Source organism: Globicephala melas, chromosome 17 (genome assembly GCF_963455315.2).
Source record: "Globicephala melas chromosome 17, mGloMel1.2, whole genome shotgun sequence".
NCBI lineage: Eukaryota > Metazoa > Chordata > Mammalia > Artiodactyla > Delphinidae > Globicephala > Globicephala melas.
This window is the reverse complement of record NC_083330.1, coordinates 69,795,103-69,814,456: the sequence shown is the minus strand read 5'-3', so window position 1 is coordinate 69,814,456 and position 19,354 is coordinate 69,795,103. Positions and strand designations below refer to the sequence as shown.

Genomic DNA, 19,354 nt, shown 5'->3' with positions numbered 1-19,354 from the left:
GGGGGTGCCTGGTCAATATCTGTGAATAAATGAATGAATGCTGACCTGCTTTGTGTCTCCCCGGAAACAAACCTTGAGACAAGGAATTGGGTGCAGTTAGTTTATTTGGGAGGTGATTGATTCCAGGCAGAGCAAATGAGGGAGTGAGAGAGTGAGGCAGGGAAGAGAGAAGAGGCATAGGGAGTTAATGAGAGAGTTATAACTGGGGGCAACGGGACTCAGTTCCACTGGGGATCCTCTGAGGAACTGTGTTGAAAGCACTTTAGGACTGTTCCCCTTTAGGGATGGGAGGCTGTGACATTTATCCACTGACTGGTTGGAGGCTGCCTGAGGCTGTTAGGCATTTCCCATCTGGGCAAGATCCCGAAGGCTTGGGGAAAGACCCCAGGCAGAGAGGAAGAGAGGGACACGTGCTTCAGGTGGACAGTTCCTCTGGACAGATGGAATCAAACTGCAGCTGCAGGTGAGCTCAGAGGTGGGTCCAGGGGACAGATTGCTGGGCATCAGCAGCACTGTGCTTTTTGCTCTGGCTGACGGGCCTGTGCCCCCTCATCTACCTAGATAAGTCCCACCTCTTCCTTGAAGCTTAGTTTAAGAGCCCCCACTTCTTAGAAGTGGTTTCTAACTCCCTGCTATAGGTTGAATGTTTGTATACCCCCAAAATTCATATGTTGAATTTTATAACCCGCAATGTCATGGATATTAGAGTTGGGGTCTTTGGGAGGTGATTAGGTCATGAGGGTGGAGCCCTCATGAATGGTATTAGTGCCCTTATAAAAGAGACCTCAGAGATCTCCCTTGCCCCCTCCACCATGTGAGGACACAGCAAGAAGACGGTTGTCTATGAACCAGGAAGAGGGCTCTCACCAGACATCAAATCTGTCAGCACCTGTCTCAGAGTTTCCAGCCTCCAGAACTGTGAGAAATAAATGTGTGTTGTTTATGTCACTAAGTTGGGCTTCCCTGGCCCTGGTCTGGGAAGATCCCACATGCCGCGGAGCAACTAAGCCCGTGCGCCACAACTACTGAGCTCATGTGCCACAACTACTGAAGCCTGCATGCCTAGAGCGCGTGCTCTACAACAAGAGAAGCCATCGCAATGAGAAGCCCACACACTGCAATGAAGAGTAGCCCTCCTCACAGAAACTAGAGAAAGCCCGTGCACAGCAACAAAAGACCCAACGCAGCCAAAATAAATAAATAAATAATAAATAAATAAATGTATTAAAAAAAATAAGTCACCGAGTCTATGGCATTCTGTTATAGCAGCCTGAACTGACTAAGATACCCACTCCCTTCTGATTTAGAAAAATTTCTAAATTTTCTGTGACACCCTGGACATACCTCTATAAGAGTAATCATGTCTCTGCTTTCTAAATAGAACTTTCTTGTCTTTCTCGGAGAGCAAGAACAGTTCATCTTTGCAGATCTATTGCCCAGAAGATTTTTGAGCACTTAACCAATGACTTAATGAATCCAAATTCACCTTGCTCAGGGTCCCAATCAGAGTAAGTGGTCAATAAATGCAGGCTCCTTTGCTTTCCCTCCAACTCAGAGTTTGCCATCTGACTGAGGAGGGCACGTACCGAGCAAGCATAGAATGTGATCGATTCGTTCTTTATTTTTTTTTTAAGATTTATTTTATTATTTATTTATTTTTGGCTGCGTCAGGTCTTAGTTGTGGTGCGCGGGCTTCTCTCTAGTTGTGGCGCATGGGTTCCAGGGCGCGTGGGCTCTGTAGTCTGCGGCACGCAGGCTCTCTAGTTGAGGCGCGCGAGCTCAGTAGTTGTGGCGCACAGGCTTAGTTGCCCTGAGGCATGTGGGATCTTAGTTCCCTGACCAGGGGTTTGAACCTGTGTCCCCTGCATTGTAAGGCAGATTCTTTACCACCGGACCACTAAGGAAGTCCCTGATTCTTCTTTAAATGAACAGAAGTGCTGGGGGAGCATAAAGGAGGGCACAATTAACTGGGACTGTACCAATGAGACTGCAGTTATGTCGTCTGACAGTCTTAATTACTTACAGTTTTAACTTTCCAGAGCCATTAATAGAGCCTCTGGTGCTTCTTCCATTACACTGGGCTTTCCCATTTGAAAGCCTCTCCTCCAAAGCGGAAGATACAGGGAGCTAAGGGACAGATTGAACCTGCTACTCTAACCTGGTTTACCTCTCTCATTCATTGGAGTTATCTTTATTGAAGGTCTCCTAGGGGTCAGCACTGTTCTTGGCACCGGGATACAGGAGTGATGCAGACAAGCAGAGTGTTGCCCTAAGGCAGCTTACCCATGCAGGGGGAGACAGATGATAAATAAGCGACCAAATAAACAGGACAAATTAAGCCATGACAAGGGCTCTAAAGACAAGTAGATCCAATGGTTGGGGAAAGCCCCTTTTGAGGTCTCTGAGCTGAGACCTGAGCTTCTGAGCTGTGAGCTGAGTTCAACGAAGAGCCAAGCAGGGATTCTTCCAGGCAGAGGAACTAGCAGCTGCAAAAAGGGCCTTGGGCAGGACCCTGGACTCCCGGGGCCGAACCAGGAGCTTGTCCCACTGCTTCTGGCCACTGAAAAAGAGTTGCAGAAAAGAGACAAACTGGGTCTAAAACTGACGTCTGGTCCTTACTTAGAGTTGAGCAGCTGGTACCCAACTTTCAGTGCCTGGCAGGCTCATTTCAAGTTTGGTTTTCATTCATGGGGATGTTGTTCCTTCTTCAAGTCAGATTGGGTTTCAAAGGAATTTGAGACACAGCAAAACCACCAAGCTGCATCCTCCAGGTAGAAAACCCCCTAATGTGGCATTTCCGTGGGAAGCCACAATGAATCACTCCCGCTGGCCACCTAGTCCAGGCCTGAATGGATGGAGATTTACTCTGGTTTTCTCAAACTTTGTAAAGTCTCTCCAGACGTTTTTAACAAGCCCCCCCGCCCCCACCCAGTGTCCTGACTCTCAGGTTAGAGTAAAATAGCAAATTCTGTGAGGTTTGCTGAGTTTCAGATTTCACCAGAAGGGGGTCTGCCATAGCCACTAACCTTTTCCTCTGCAGAGAGCAGTTTCTGAAATGCTGCAAAGAAAAATAATCTCTGGGTGATAAGGAGGTTAATGAAGTTTCGAGGCTTTGTGAAGTAGGTATAGATGCACAGCACACCCTCCACCACTAAAACCCTTCTTTCTCTGATATCTCTTGTGGTAATAAAGACAATCATGGCTATCATTTATCTGAGCATTTACAGTGTGTCAGTCCCTGTCTAAACATTTGGTTTCCAAATCAAACCTAGCAAGGCGGTATGACCACCTCATTTCATATTTGAGTAAACGGAGGCTTGGAGAAGTGAAGTGACTTACCCAAGGTAACACAGTTAGAAAAAAGGCAAAGTCCAGATTCCAACCCGGATCAGGGTCCAAAGTCCATACTGTTACTGTGCATACTATTTCTGTACTATCCTGACCCGGAAAGGTCCTAGCCCCTGGCACTGGGCAAATAATGAGGAAATTAGCAAAGCGGAGCCGTGAAACGGGGCAGCAAGGTAAAGTCATTTATTTTATGAAAAAATAGGGGAAACGGCCAGGAGATTGCAAGTTCATTCTCTGCAGGATGGGAGAGAGGCCAAGGTCCTTTCCTGGTGTCCGGGGACTTACAAAGGCACCTCCCAAGGCCAAGGTTTTGTCGGGACAAATCCCACCCGTTCTACCTCTGAGCGAGGAGAAAGCAGGCCAGCGGGGGTGTGGGGCCGAAAGGGGTAGGATGCCCGACCCCGGCCCAGCTCGCACGCCGTTGTCTGGTGTCCGAGACCCCGCCTGCCCCGCGCGCGGCATCGGAGAGCCAGCCCAACGCCCCTCCTAAGTGCCGGCGGGCCAAGGGTTAAGCGAGGCGGGAGCCCCCGGCGTGGGGCGGCCCCCGGGCCGGGAATGCTTAGTCAGGATTCCGATTTCCTGTCGAAGTGTTCGGATTTCCTGAAGCCCGCGCCCTCCGCCGCCGAGCGGGATCGTCCGAGCCGCGCGCCTTGCTGCGGCCTCCTCCCCTCGGCACATGGTCGCCCGCCCCTTCCTGCGCCGCGCTCGGCTCCCGCGCCTCGCCGCCGCCGCCGCCGCCGCCGCCGCCGCCGCCGCCGCCGCCGCCGCCGCCGCGCACTCTGCGTTCGGGCAGCCCCCGGCCCGCGCTTGCCGCCTCGCCGGCTGCTCCGGCCGCCGCCCGCTTTCCGTTCCGAGAGCCGCGATCGGCCGGCTGAGGGGAGCCGGGGCGCGGGCGTCTGCGCTGCCGCCACCGCCGAGGAGCCGGCGCCGAGCCCGCGATGGAATAATGCCCAGCGGCCCGCCCGGTCCCGGTGAGTTGCGGGGCGCCTGGACGGGCTCGGCGGGGCCGCGCGGGGTCGCCCCGGGTCGTCGGCGCCCCCTGCCCGGCCCCCGCGCGGAGAGGCGCCGGCACGGGGCTCCGGGAGGGTCCCGGCTCTGTTCGCGGCCGGGTACCCGGTGCGCGGGGAGGGCGCCGGCCGCGGGGTCCGCAGGGCCGGGCTCAGACGTCCAGGGGGGTCTGCGCCCCCGAGGCGCGGGGTGGGACGGGTGGCGCCGCCCCGGGGGTTTCGCGCGCCCTCCCGGAGAGGGGCCGGGGCCCCGCCGTTGCGGCGCCCTCCCGGCCGGAGGCGCGGGCGCCGGCCGTGGCATTGTCTCGGGCGCGGCGGAGGAAAGTTCCCCGCCGTTTCGGGAACGGCCGGCCAGGCCCCGCGGCCCCCGGCCCCGGCTGGGGCTCGGCGCTGCCAGGCAGGCCCCAGGCCACTTAGTTTCAGCGAACGGAACTTGAGGAAAAAATTCCCACTCGGGGTTGGAGTTTGTTCACGGGAAGGTAGGGACGTGGCTTGTGTTTTTTTGCTTGTACCATTTGGGGACCTGCTGCATTTTCTGAGAGCGACATGAAGTTTCAAAGAAAAAAGAAACTCGCTGGCGTCTGGTGTTCTGCGGTTTCCTACATCCCGAGAGTTCTTCTCGGGCATTCCTAAAGCGGTTTCCTTCAATAATTTATTTTTCCACTAGAGCAGGGGGATGGAGAGCCAACTTCAGACCATCCTCAGCGTGACCTCAGCTTTACCTGCACTAATCAGAAAGAACAAGAACTTTCTTCTACTTTTTTACCCGTAGACTCGGTCAGTTTGTCTTAGCAGAATGGGTTCTGGGATGACAGCAGGGCATGGATTGCTGAGAAATGTTTGGGGATTGTAAAACATAATTCAATATTGAGGCCAGTTTTATCTATCAAACTTCAGCCCAAGGCCTTTCCGTTTTGCAGTTGGAGGAAGATGCAGGAAGAGAAGATGCAGGTCTTCTGGAAGCATCAAATCTTTGAGAATAGTTGTCGCAGTCCCTTCTTGTTATACAGCCGAGGCCTAGAGAGGTGAAGTGACTTACGTAAAGTCACGTGGCCAGGCTTCAGACTCCCCGTCCAGTGCTCATTTCACTAATGTCAGTTTATGGTCTGTCAGCCATGAAATGTTGGGAAATACGCCTTCCTGGCATTATAACCTTCATCGTTTCAGTGCCCTCTCTTGTTCTATCTTGTTTGTTATTGCTGCTGTTTTTTGAGATATGCAGTTATCTGAAACTACATATTTTGAGACAGAGTTAAAAGAAAAAAATTCCCTAACCCCTACTGTTCAGCCACTAAATGGATTTGAAATATAAAATGGGTGGCTTCTTATATAGGAATGACTTTTCTCTATTCCCATTCTTCTGTAAAAAATAGAAACTCCCAAGTCCAAAAAAGGGCAGTATCTTAGCACATAATGTACCGTATGATGTTCTCTAGACATGATTTCCAGCCCTCCTGTATCTTTTGAGCTAGGCAGCCCATCTATTTTTCTCCCTACGAGAGCTCCGAATGGCTGGTTTTTCATTTTTAGTATGTGATAACGTTGGAGACGAAGGACTTTTTCTAAAGCTTGCCATTTGGTGAAGGAAATTGAAATTCTCTCCACCTCCCCACTCCCCACCAGCCACAGTGAGCCAGATTTTGCAAAATCAGTCGAAGGCTTGCAGGCCCCCAAATGAGTGTGTGTAGACAAATGGGACCCTCCCTCACCCTTCCTGAGGACCCGCCTCCCTGTGGGCCATCTCCATGCTGCACCCAGGTGGCTGAAGTCTAGAGGAAAGAAGGGAACCTGTATAACCTGGAACATTGTTGTTTCTGCATTTTCCCTCCAAGTTCTCAGTGGAATATGACTGGATCCCGTGGTCCCATTCTCATTTTCCCCTCCTGTGTTTCTTCTTCCCATTTCTTTCCCAGCCACTATATCTGCATGGGTTGGAGAACAGGTCTTTTCTATGGGATGCATGAATGATCCCCATGTAAGCAATAGTAACAGCGATCGCTAGCATTTATTGAGCACTTGCTATATGCCCTGGATATGTTACCTCCTGAGAAGTCCCAAGGAGGAGAGGGAGCTGCTTCCGGAACCTTGACCAGAAAGGACAGCACTTTTCAGATTCATCTGGAATTTGAATCATTCTTTCATTTTTCTATTGCACGTTTGCTAAGTGGCTCCCCTGTGGAAGGTGCCAGTTGTGCAAAGGTGAATAGGACCCTGTGTTCAAGGCCTTCCATTTCCAGCCTCATCTTTCAGTGTCAGCCTCGCACTTTTTCTCTTTCAATGAGTCAGTTCAGCAAACCTGTACTGAGCACCTGCTTCATGCTAAGCATTGTGTGAAGTCCTGGTAATACAACGATGAACAAGATAGGCCCGGTCCCACCCTCATGGGGCTGGCATTCCATTGGAGGAGCTGGGCAAAAATAAAGAAGCAGGTAACTTCTAACAAATGAAAGATTGTGATTCTTGTTATCAAGGAAGCACACACAAGGGATCCACCCGATGACCAAAGTGAAGTGGGGTGGGGTGTGTGTGTGGGAGTTCTAGTTTTGCCAGGAAAAGGCCTCTCTGAGGCTGAAGAATTGAGAAGAAGCAACTGGCCAGGCAGAGAGGTTGCAGGAGAGAGTGCGTTCCAGGCAGAAGGATTAGAATGTGCGAAGTCCTCTGTGCACAGAAGAGCTTAATGTGTTCCTGGGAGTGAGGGGAGTCGGGGCGGGATGGGGAAAATGGCACAGCGTGCGGTTTTAGAGGGAGGCAGGGGCAGATCACACCGTGCTGCGGGCAGTCCCCCCATCAAGTGCAAAGGGAAACTTGGATGAGTTTAGGCTCAGGAGTGGGGTCTGATTGGCATTTTTAGGAGATTACTTTTACTGCTTTTTTTTTTTTTTTTTTGGCGGTACGCGGGCCTCTCACTGTTGTGGTCTCTCCCGTTGCGGAGCACAGGCTCCCGACGCGCAGGCTCAGCAGCCATGGCTCACGGGCCCAGCCGCTCCGCGGCATGTGGGATCTTCCCAGACTGGGGCACGAACCCGTGTCCCCTGCATTGGCAGGTGGACTCTCAACCACTGTGCCACCAGGTGCTTTTTTATAAGAGTGGATCGCAGCGGGCCGAGAGTGGAAGCAGGGAGACCAGTTAGTAGGCCACTGCAGTAATAGGAAAGATGAGGGTGGCTTAGATCAGGGTGGAACCTCCATCAGTGCCAGTAGAGGTGGAGAGAAGTGAGTGCAACCTGTTTGGTTGGATCTTGATGAAATTTGGTGATGGATTTAATGAGGTTGGGGCAGGCAGAAGGACTCAAGGATGACTCTTGGGTTCTAGTTTGAACAGCTGGGTGTCATTTGGAGAGAAAGGGAAGACTTTGGGGAAACGTGTGCCTGGAGACAGGTTCCACGGGGGCCGTTCTGAGCTTGAGATGTCTACGAGGCATCCAGGTGGAGATTTCAGGCAGACACGACTCTGGACCTCAGAGGAGACTTAGGGACGAGAGGCACCAACGTGGAAATTATCAGCCTGCAGCTGAGCTACCAAAATGCTTGCTGGGACGTGTCCTGCTGTTTCATCTCTCTGAGGGTCTGCTGTGTTCTTCCTCTTGCCTGGGACTTTGTTCCTCTCTCCTGGGCTACCTCCTGCTCATCCTGTAAAATATACCTGCGTCTTTAACTCCCTGAAGGTGCCTCTAGCTCCCTCTCCCACTCTCAGATCCCTGTGTTTACCGTCACCATAGTGTTCAATTGAAGTTACCTTTTTATAGTATCTTATATGAAAAGAAGTATGAAATTTTATATGAAATTTGTATGAAATTTTATAGTATGAAAAATTTGCTGCAGGGCCTGACATGTGGTAAGTGCTCAACAGATGTTAGCTGTCATCATCATCATCATTATTGATGGCAGTGATAGGCATATAAATAAAAATTACATTATATTAGGATCAGTCTAATGATAAATGATGTATTAGTTTCCTCTTGCTGCTGTAACAAATTCCCACAAACTTAGTGGCTTAAAACAACACAAATTTATTCTCTTTCAGTGCTGGAGGTCAGAAGTCTGAAATGAGCCTCACTGGGCTAACCTCAAGGTGTGCTCAGGACTCTGTTCCTTCTGGAGGTCTAGGGAACAACCTGTTTATTCCCTTGCTTCTTCCAGCTTCTAGAGGCCTCCTGCATCCCTTGTCTCTTGACCCCTTCCTCTATCTTCAAAGTCAGCAGTGTTGGTCCTCGTCCTTCTCGTGCTGCCATCTCTCTGGTTCTTTCCTCTCTTCTGCTTTTAAGGACCCTTTTGATTACATCAGGCCACTGTATAATCTAGAATAATCTCCCAGTTTTAAGGTCAACTGATAAGTAACCTTAATTCTATCTTCAGCCTTAACTCCTCGTTGCTGTGTAACCCATGTAGCTGAACACGTTCACAGGTCCTGGGGGTTAGGTCGTTGACGTCTTTGCAGGCTGGTAGGGGAAGCCTGGTTATGGGGGTCTGGGGAGAGGCCGCTAACCCAGTGGGCGAGGGGAGGCCAGGGAAATCTTCCTGGAGGTAGCGGTACCCCGGTGGGAGTCGGTCTCTACTTGTAAACTCACTGCCCTCCCAAATGTTCATTCCCTCATTGAGGTTTATTCATTCCTTCATTCAAGCTCTGCTTGATGCCCGGCTTTCTGTGAGGAGTTGGAGTTGAGGGTTCATTTCTCTGTGCATCCTTCAGGCTGCAGGCCAGGTTGCTCGCTCGGCAACCCAGGACACTCACTTTTCTCACCCCACCTCAGGAATCAGTTAAACTCGTCAACCCATGATCACCCTCTCCCAGCCCACGTACCCCGTATCCACTCCCAGGAAGGGGTGGGGTCTGAGGGGGTCGGTCCTCTCTTTAAATGTCGGCTGTGGTTGATTTGCGGGCACAGTGTGAATCCCAACACATGTGCCTTTTGTACAGCTAAGACCTTGGGTCCCGAGCCACGGCTAGGGTCCCCAGCCTCAGCCAGCTCTGTCCCCAAAGCAGGCCACTGGCCACAATTGAGTTCAGGAGAAGGCGTGTGATTTGATCAGGACAAATCCATCTGAAGCATGAGGGGAGAAAAACAACCCCAGGGCCTGGCCTCCCGTGCTTTGTGGCAGGTGGCCCCACCTTCTGAGAATAAGGGAAACGCAGCACGATGTGATGTGTAGTCGCATCGCTGTGAGGGGGTGATCAAGACCAGCTTTGGAACGCCTCTCCGTTATTGGGAGAAGATGGGCTCCTGCCCCCAGATGCTCCCCAGAAACAGATGGCATCCCGAGACCTTCAGCACTTTGGGGGGACCCCATCAGCTCTGCTGGCTACCCAAGCACCGGGTTGCAGAGACCGAGGTCCCTTGCTGCCTGGGCTTTCCCTGCCAGCCCCCATCCCTTGGAAATGCCACCAACTAGCTGGCCTTGTAATATTTTTGGCGTTTCCTCTTCCTCTACCTCTCTAAGTCAGGAAATGCGAAAGTGCACTGAGTTAGAAAACCAGAAAAGTGAGCAAGCAACGTCTTTCCAACGGAGGGGTCCCAGGTGGAGTCTGGGTAGACCTGGGATTGGAGAAGTGTGCCCGTCAGCACTTCCCCCAGATGCGGCAGGGGTTCCGGGGAGCCAAGCCAGTCCCGGTCGTCATGGGCAGGACAGGAAGGAGAGAGGCAAGCCCGTGTGTGGTTTCTGGGCAATGGCTTGTCTGTCCCTCAACAGGGCTCACCATGAGTTTTTCCGGCAAGGCTTCTGCCTTTATAGAACCCTGCCTGTGTAATGATATTGGTGCCTGTTTCATTGTAGTTTCGCATTGAAATAATTATCCTTTTGAGTAGAAACACAGAGAGAGTGCTCCAGTGAAAGACTGTGATATATGCAGCTTGTCCTCAAATGGTTCAGAAAATAATTATATGTATTTTCTGAATACATAAAAATTATATGTGAGTGAGAAAAAAAGGAAAAAGCAAATGGAGTAAAATATTAACCACAGGTGAACGTGGGTAAAGGGATGTGTGTTCCTTGTACTATTCTTACTCTTGAAATTTCCCACGAAAAAGATTTTTGCAAATGGAAGCGGGAAGAAAAAAAGAGGGCTCAAGATTCCATTGTGATTGTGACCTTGGTAGATGCAGGATGGCCCAGAGGAAGCCAGAAGATTCTGGGGTCTGCTACTGACCCGCCTTCCCTCCCATCCTCACACTTTCTGTACTGAACCGAAATAATGTAGGAAAAGCGTCCCGCACAAGGAGTCCAGAAATGGGAGCATCAGTTGCTGCTATGCTGTGTGGAAACGTGTTTGCTGCTATGGTTGCCTCCCCTTCAGACTGCGCGTCTTGAGGGGGAGGGGTGGGGGGTCTGGGTTACTCCTCTCCTCCCCTTGTGCCTCTCCTCCCTTGGGCACAAGCAAAGGGCAGGCACTGACTGGGCAGGGAGGGGCTGAATGAAGTCCATTGGCTTCTGGTGCCCAACTGTGTTGCCACATTTGTTGGATTTTCTCATCGTTGAGTTTTTATTTCTAATGACTCTCCATTTAACTTCTAGAAATTCTCTTTGGTTGTCTTTCAGATCATCCTGGCTTTTAATCCTTGGGTCTTCTTGCGTGAGAATTTCTCATTCTTATTTCGTATCTTTGTTTTAAATACACTGACATTCTTTGTTCAGGCGGCCCTGTTATGTTAATACTTGAGGAACCACTTCTCCCATTTCCTGCATCTTCTGATTTGCGGGACATCGTGGCTCATACCCGGGGAGCAGAAGTGGCTTTACAGAGCGGTTTTGTCCTTCCGCCGAGGCTCCAAGAGTTTCCTGAGTTCTGGGCACGTTTCTGTGGTAGCTACTGGGCTCAAGACTTTTAACCCCAGTCCAGTGCTGTCTGTTTGGACCCTTCACCCATACTTAGGGCCTCAAAGTTTGCACAGAATCCTTTTTTTCCACCATCCAGACCCTGAGGCAGAACAAGCTTTCTTGCCGTTTCTCTGCATTGGAGAGAGGAGTAGTTCAGGCCCACTTTCAAAAGAGTCTAGGACCCCTTTGGGGTCCTGGCCTTGTAGAGGGATCTCAGCTCTCCTGTCCTGTAGGCACCAACTGGAAACCAGCCGGCTTAATACATTCAGTCTTCTTTTGCAGACGAGGAAAAGAAAGAACATTTACAAAAATGTAAAAATTGCCATTTTGAGAAAAGAAAACCAGAATCCTTATCAGAACACTAGCAATAAGAAGATGTGATTCAGATCTGCAAGCACTCACTGAGCCCCTCCTGTGTGTTCACCCTGCAGAGCCGGGGTTGGGGGACAGGTATGAGCTGGGCCTTAAAATGCCTGTTCATCTTCTCAACCCCCAGTGCAGAGAGGACAGTAAGCATTTAGGAAGGAAAGAATTGTATGTACTGAAAAAGACAAATACTGATGCAGAAGACAGAATAAAATAATGGTAAAGAGCACTGAATTGAGACTCAGAAGTCCTGAGTTCTAGTCCGGAAATTGATATTGACTAGTTACGTGGCCTTTAGGAGCAGTCACTTACCCTCCTTTGGAACCGCCCTTCCTCACCTGTGTCAAGGTGGTGATAACTCTGTCCTGACCCTCCTCCCTGGCAGGTCGCAGTGAGATCATGAATGTGGAAGGGGGGAGCCACAGAGGGTGAGGGGTCTTTCTTCAAGGCGGAAGGGACCACGTATCCTTCAACGACACCTTGTTTTGGAGACTCCCTTCACCTCGCCGCCTCACCACCGTGGGCACTGGGTTTTCCGGGGAAGAGCTGCAAGCATTTCAGGTCCTCAGAGCTTGTGTAGACTAAGGGGTTGGCGTCTGGGCAGTAGTTGGGCCCCGGGGTGGCTGAATGGCTCCTGTCTCATGTGATGTTCTTTCCCCTGGAAGTTCCACCCAGACCCCGCAAATGAGGGCTGAGCTGCAGCTGGGAACCCCTTTGGGATGGAGTTTGTGCGTCGCGTTGCCTTGGTGATCTTTGACCTGCTGTTCTCTGAGGCTGCTCCTCTGGACGGTGGAACTCGTGATCTCTCTGGGGTTTGTCCTTTGGCCAGATCACTCTTTCGTGCCTGAGTTGATGTGGTGGGTGTAGGTGGGAGCATTTGTCATGAAGCAACAGGAAAACCACTGGACTTGGAATCAATAACGATAGCTAATATTTATTGTATGTTCATACACGTTGAGCACTATTTTAAGCAGCTTTCCTACATGAGTTCATTAATCCTCATACTAACCCTATGAAACACGCACTCTTTTTCTCCCATTTTATGGAGGAGGAAACTGAGACACACACAGACTAACTAACTTTCCCAAGGTCATGTACCTCATAGGTGGCGAGATTTTAAGCAAGGAGTCTGTGTTCAGTGCCCACACTCTCGACTGTGATGCACTATTGCCTCTGAAGACTTGAATTTGAATTCCATGCCCTAATTCCTCATGTGGTCTTGGGGGAGTCTGGCCCTCACCTTTCTCTTAGCTTTTCTGAGCTGCTGCTTCTGTAAATGTTGAAAAAGCTTGCAGGCTTTTAAAAAAGGTGTTAAATAAAGCAATATATACAGAAAGTGGCCGAGTGCCAGGCACATAATCAGGTCTAAATAAAAGCGAGTAGGTTCCAAACGGGAGGAAAAAACAAATAACAAATTCAGTTTGAAGAGTCTCCCCTGCACAAACTTTTCCTGTATAGCCTGCTCTGTGCCAGGCACCTAGGATACAAAGGTGAAAACTCAAGGTCCGTGGGCTAGAATATCTTATAGTTGATTAGAAGAGAAAGATGTGAAACTGTTCATAATTTTGAACTGATGTCCGTCCTCACCACAGGAAAGTTATGCAGGAATAGCCATGAGTGTGTGGGGAAGGAAGAGTGATCCCAGTGGGGTGGTCAGAGGAAGGTTTGGGGAAGAGGTGCTCTATGAACTTACAGTCCAGGATGGGTAGGATCTCAGTACATGGAGAGAGTGGGTATCCAAGGCTGAGAGTAGCTGGCTCACAGTCTTTGTGATAGGAATGTGGTAGTTATTTTTTTTGGAGGCCTAAGGAGAACATTTGTTCAAGAAGGAAGGTAAAAACTCTCAGTTACTATACCATGGCATTCGGGGGTCTCTCACTGGAATGCAGGCATCCCTGCTATTTCCTATCCCTCCACTGTCACGGAACTCCTGATCCAGAAAAGCAAACTGTGGTGTTTATAGACCTTCCAGTAATAGCCTTTCGCCAGTTTCCTCTCCTAGGACAGTTACTTCCTCAGAACTAAAATAGAACCGCTGAAGGGTGGAGATGTGGGATATTTGCAGATTAGACTGTTTAACGGTGTACTTCAGAGGCGAGCGGGTGAGAAGTTGTAGAAGACACTGTTGTTTGCTTATCCAACACCCTTTCCCCTTCTGCTTTGCTGACAGAACATTGATCTTTAGAAGCCCACCTTCCAGGGCCTTTAAGGGAGGTCAGTCCCAGCCCCAGGGGTGAACCACAGTGGTCTTTTCCCCCTTGGAAGTCATTGGTGTAGGCATGGGCATGTGACACAGCTCTGGTTATAAAATATGCAGGGGAATTTGCTGGGAGGATGGGGAAATATTTTTCTCCATCTTAAAAGGAGACATTTTGAAAGAAACAGCCTCTTTTCTGCTATGGGACATAGTAGGGTTGACATGTGATACCCGGCACTGTGGCAACCATCTTGGGGTCATGAGGGGCCTTGCTTAGGGAGAACGTGTTGAGTGTGTCTGAGCAGAAAGATGGAAGGAACAAGACACTGAATACCCTACCCTGAGACGACTTTGAGTTGACTCTTCTGTTATTGTAGCCCATACCCACCAAAATAATACTAATACTCAAGGGAGTGCCCACCTCACATAACATCTAGATGATTCTGGGGCTACTATATGCTCCCCTAATCACCCTATGCTGAGCCCACCATCCTGTTTGAAACCACCACTAACTTGTACATGTTTATGCCTTTGCAGTCTTGCTATTTTTTCTACCCGGATTGCCCTTTCCCTATCTTCTCCACCAGCCAAAAATCCAACTTACTCTTTTTTTTTTTTTTTTTTTGTGGTACGCGGGCCTCTCACTGTTGTGGCCTCTCCCGTTGCGGAGCACAGGCTCCGGACGCGCAGGCTCAGCGGCCATGGCTCACGGGCCCAGCCGCTCGGCGACATGTGGCATCTTCCCGGACCGGGGCACGAACCCGTGTCCCCTGCATCGGCAGGCGGACTCTCAACCACTGCGCCACCAGGGAAGCCCAACTTACTCTTTTTTTTAAAAAATTTTATTGAGGTATAGTTGATTTACAATGTTGTGTTAATTTCTGCTGTACGGCAAAGTGATTCACTTATACATATTCTTTTTCATATTCTTTTCCATTATGGTTTATCACAGGATACTGAATAGAGTTGCCTGTGCTATACATTAGGATCTTGTTGTTTATCCATCCCATGTATAACAGTTTGCAACTGCTAACCCCAAACTCCGAGTCCTTCTCTCTGCGCACCTCCCCCCCCCACCCCTTGGCAACCATCTCCACGCCCCCCTCCGCCCCTGGCAACCACAAGTCTGATCTCTACGTCTGTGAGTCTTTCTCTTTTGTAGATAGGTTCATTTGTGTCGTATTTTAGATTCCACATAAAAGTGATGTTGGGCTTCCCTGGTGGCGCAGTGGTTAAGAATCCGCCTGCCAATGCAGGGGACACGGGTTTGAGCCCTGGTCCGGGAAGATCCCACATGCCGTGGAGCAACTAAGCCCATGCGCCACAACTGCTGAGCCTGCGCTCTAGAGCCCATGAACCACAACTACTGAGCCCATGCGTCGCATCTACTGAAGCACGCGTGCTCTAGAGCCTGTGCTCGCAACAAGAGAAGCCCGTGCACCACAATGAAGGGCAGCCCCCGCTCGCCGCAGCTAGAGAAAGCCTGCACGCAGCAACGAAGACCCAACACAGCCAAAAATAATAAATAAATTTTTAAAAAGTGACGTCATGTGTTATTTGTCTTTCTGACTTACTTTGCTTAGTATGATAATCTCTAGGTCCATCCATGTTGTGCATGGATGGTATTGTTTCATTCTTTTTTATGGCTGAGTAATAGTCCGTTGTATAAATGTACCACATCTTCTTTATCTGTTCATCTGTCCATGGACATTTAGGGTGTTTTCGTGCCTTGCCTGTTGTAAATAGTGCTGCTAGGAACATAGAGATGCGTGTATCTTTTCAAATTATAGTTTTTTCTGGATATATGCCCAGGCATGGGATTGCTGGACCATACAACTTACTCTTTAAAGAATGGCCCAAATGCACTTTCTCTGTGAAGCCCTTCCTGATCCTTCTCGTTGTAATCCATTATTTTAGTCTTTGAGCACCCATAACACCTGTTGCCCCTCCCGTGCTCCCTCCCCACCCACACCCTCATTCTTTATTATGTGCCAGCTGTGTGCCAGCTGTGGTGTTGTACACTGGCATTGTCCTTCCTGAATGCGGGCAGATGTGTGCAGCAGATTGTGAGCCAGTGTGGTTTGTGCGGTCCCAGGGGAACATAAGGTATCACCAGGTGCTTGTGAAGGGGCACCTGACCCCACTCTGCAGGGAGGGTCGGAGGAGACTTGCTACAGGGAGGAATCCTTGAGCTGAATCTTAAATAATGAATAGGAATTAGCCAGAAAAAGAGTGGAGGGAAGAGAAGGAAGTTCCAGGTGCAGGGAACCACCTCAGCAAGGAGGTAGATGGTGCAAATAGCACGGTTTGTGCTGGGAACCGAGTGACTCATCATCAGTGAACCTGATATTTCAGGTGGGATGCACTGAGGCCCGAGGGGAAGGCAGGAGCCACATCCTGAAGTTTGGACTTGATCTTGAGGCTGTTGAGCCATTGAAGGCTTAAGGCCGGGGAGTGATGTGACCCTTGCCCTTTAGGAAGGTGATTCTGGGTGCCCTGGACCGAATGGACTAGGTGGGTGAGGACCAAGACTGGAGGCAGGGAGGCCATTCAGGATGCTCGTGTAGGAGTCTGGCAGTGCGTGCCCAGAAGCTGGAGAGGGAGAATGTATAGGCAGTAGCACTGGCTGCCTGGGGACTGAGCGGGGGAGGGGCAGTGGGGGGAGGGAGGGCCGTTGAGGACATGGAGCTTTCTGGCTTGTTTCCAAGGCTGAGTCATGTTTGTGTTCCTCAAGACCGCAGCCTCCTTGGGCTCCTGGTCCTGCTGTTGTCTGCATCTCTAAATGCTTGGTGCCAGGCTTCAGTGGAGGACGGATGAGGAAGGAGCATGTCTGTCCCTCTCTTCTCTCTTCTGTTCCCCTCCCGCAATTTCAGCTCTTCGGGTTTTGTTTTGGTGGAACGGGCAGTGCAGCCGTGATGTGGTTTTCCTGGTGTCCTGGCTTCCTAGGTCTGAGCCTTGAGAAGAGGGGAGACTTTCTTATTGCCTGTGGCTCACTGCCTTTCTTTGTTACGCCTCCCCCAAACCAAACCGCTTCTGCGGAAGCCTGTCCCAGCATCTCCAGTCCAGCCCCGTCTGTGTGTCCTCAAAGTTCCTGCCTCAGGCCAGGCTTCCGCAGGATCTCCCCCTGAGTCATCCAGCCCTTTCCCAACCCACTGCCCTGTCCTTAGTCCATCCTCCAAGCTGCTGCCAGGGGAGTTTCCTTGACTTCACTTTGGGGACACGCTTCTGCTTAGCAGGCTCTGGTCCCCTGCTCTGCTGCCTGGGCAGTCAGATGAGGAAGGAAGCAGCCTGGACTTTTCAGCTGCTCCGACCTAGGGGTCAGCCCAGCTCTCGCTTACTTGCTGTGTGCCCAGGAACAAGTCGTGTACTTTGCTGAACCTACGTTCAGCACACACCCCTACACACACACACCCCTACACACACCCCCACCACAACCCCTATACACACACACCCACCACAACCCCTATACACACACACCCCTACACACCCACACCCTTATATACATACCTACCACAGTTCCTACACACACACACCCCTATGCACCCACACACCTAAACACACACCTACACAACCCCTACACACATATGGACCCCTACACATGTACCTATACACATACACACATCCTCCTACACACCCTCACCCCTACACACACAACTACACAACCCCATACACACACACGCACAGACACACACAGACTTTCTTTCTCCCCTGCATTCTTATTTCTCTCAGTGAGTCCTTAGTGCCCGCCCCACGGTAGACCATATGCTTAATTTGTGTTTGATGAATGAATTATTCCTTCATTCTCTTTTATCTTAGAGTTTGACTATCTCTTTTTTGATAAATTTGAGAAACTCTTTCATGTTGTCCTTTAAGGGCTGGAAGGAGCGGGGCCCTGGCGCTCAGGAGGAGCTCACATGGAGGAGGAAAGGAAGTCAGGACTGGAGCACAGGCTTCTGATTCCGCTCTTCCCATTGGCCACCCTGTGCCTCCTGGGTGATCAGGAGCCACCTGCTGGGGCAGGTTGTAGGGGCTCCAGGAGGTACCATCCTGAGAAAGGGTGGGGCCCCATGCACAGCTGTTACATACAACAGCAGATTCGAGGGTTGCATAAGCAGGGCTGCGTGAGCCAATCAGTGCAGGACACGTGTTTTTCTGAAAGAATCTTAATGGACATAGCATGTGTCTGTGTGGGGTGTTCCCATCCTGGAACAAGTTGAGAGTTGGTTGGGGTAAGCTGAGTTCAGTGATTTTTTTTTTTTTTTTTTTGAGCTCAGTTATCTCTTTATTAGGAAAGCACCAACACCACATTCTTGGAAATTACTGGAATTTTATTTGCCTCAGGCTTATGACTTGCAACCAAAGACATTGTACAAAGAAAGCAAAGATTAAGTACATTTTAGGGAGAAGGAGATGATACACATTGGTAACATAGGTGATAATGTTGCTTAATTTTTTTGCTCTTGATTAAAAAAAAAGTTTTGTTGAAATCGCTGTTGAATATTGCAGTCTATGTAGTGTAACGGACTGATGATATTTTAAACTTCTTGTTTGAAAGAAGTAACTGCTGAACACTTGCAGGTGGGAATCCTGTTGGAGCTGAAACTAAGTCTGTGGAGGGTAATGCATCGTCAGAAACAAAGCTTCTGTGGTATAGACGATTGGCTGAGAGTTCGGATCCTGGATTTAGGCTGAATCCTAGCACAGCCCCTTAGTGGCTGAGCTTAGAACTTGCTGATCTTGGATCAAGTTCAGAGCCTCTCTGAGCCTCAGTTTTGCTACTTGTCAAATGCAGTGAATAAGACTTCCGTCTTACAGGCTTGTGGTGAGAACTCTATGTAGCAGTACATGGAGAGCAGTGAGAATGGTGCCTGGCACGTGGTAACTGGAAGTGGAAATGTGAGCTCTCCTGATGATGATGATTATTAGGGGTTAAATTATGTCCTCCAATAAAGCTGTGTTGAAGTCCTAACCCTGAGTACTTCAGAATGTGGCCTGATATAAAAATAAGGTGTCTACAGAGTTAGTCAAGTTAAAATGAGGTCATTAGGGTGGGCCCTAATCCGATATGACTGGAGTCCTTACAAAAAGGGGAAATTTATGGACAGAGACCGACACACAGAGAGAGAAGGTAATGTGAAGACACACTGGGAAAAGGCAGCCATGTGACTGGACAGTGTGTCTATAAGCCAAGGATTGCTGGCAACTACCATGGTCTAGGAAGAGGCAAGGGAGGATTCTCCCTAGAGGCATCAGAGAGAGCATGGCCCTGCCCACACCTTCATTTCAGAACTGTGAGAGAATAAATTTCTGTTGTTTTAAGCCACCTACTTGTTGGTGCTTGTTATGGCAGCCCTAGCAAATGATGATGGTGATGGTAATGGTGATGGTGGTGATGATGATGATGATGATGATGGTGTTGATGATGATGGTGATGATGATGGTGATGATGGTGTTGATGATGGTGATGATGATGATGGTGATGGTGATGATGATGGTGTTGATGGTGATGATGGTGTTGGTGATGATGATGGTGTTGATGTTGATGATGGTGATGATGATGATGGTGATGATGATGGTGATGATGGTGTTGATGATGGTGATGATGATGATGTGATGATGACGG

The 19,354-nt window shown here is 49.9% G+C and overlaps 1 protein-coding gene across 4 annotated transcripts in view; it reads left to right on the top strand.

Annotated features, from left to right (window-relative positions):
• The first annotated feature begins 4,185 nt into the window (after window positions 1-4,185).
• ASAP1 (ArfGAP with SH3 domain, ankyrin repeat and PH domain 1) overlaps window positions 4,186-19,354 on the top strand; it is a 351,377-nt gene continuing 336,208 nt past the window's right edge. For all 4 annotated transcript variants that reach the window (XM_030875819.2, XM_030875813.2, XM_060287023.1 and 1 more), the window contains exon 1: window positions 4,186-4,319. The gene's annotated coding sequence lies outside the window, so the exon portion shown is untranslated. The remainder of the gene's footprint in view (window positions 4,320-19,354) is intronic.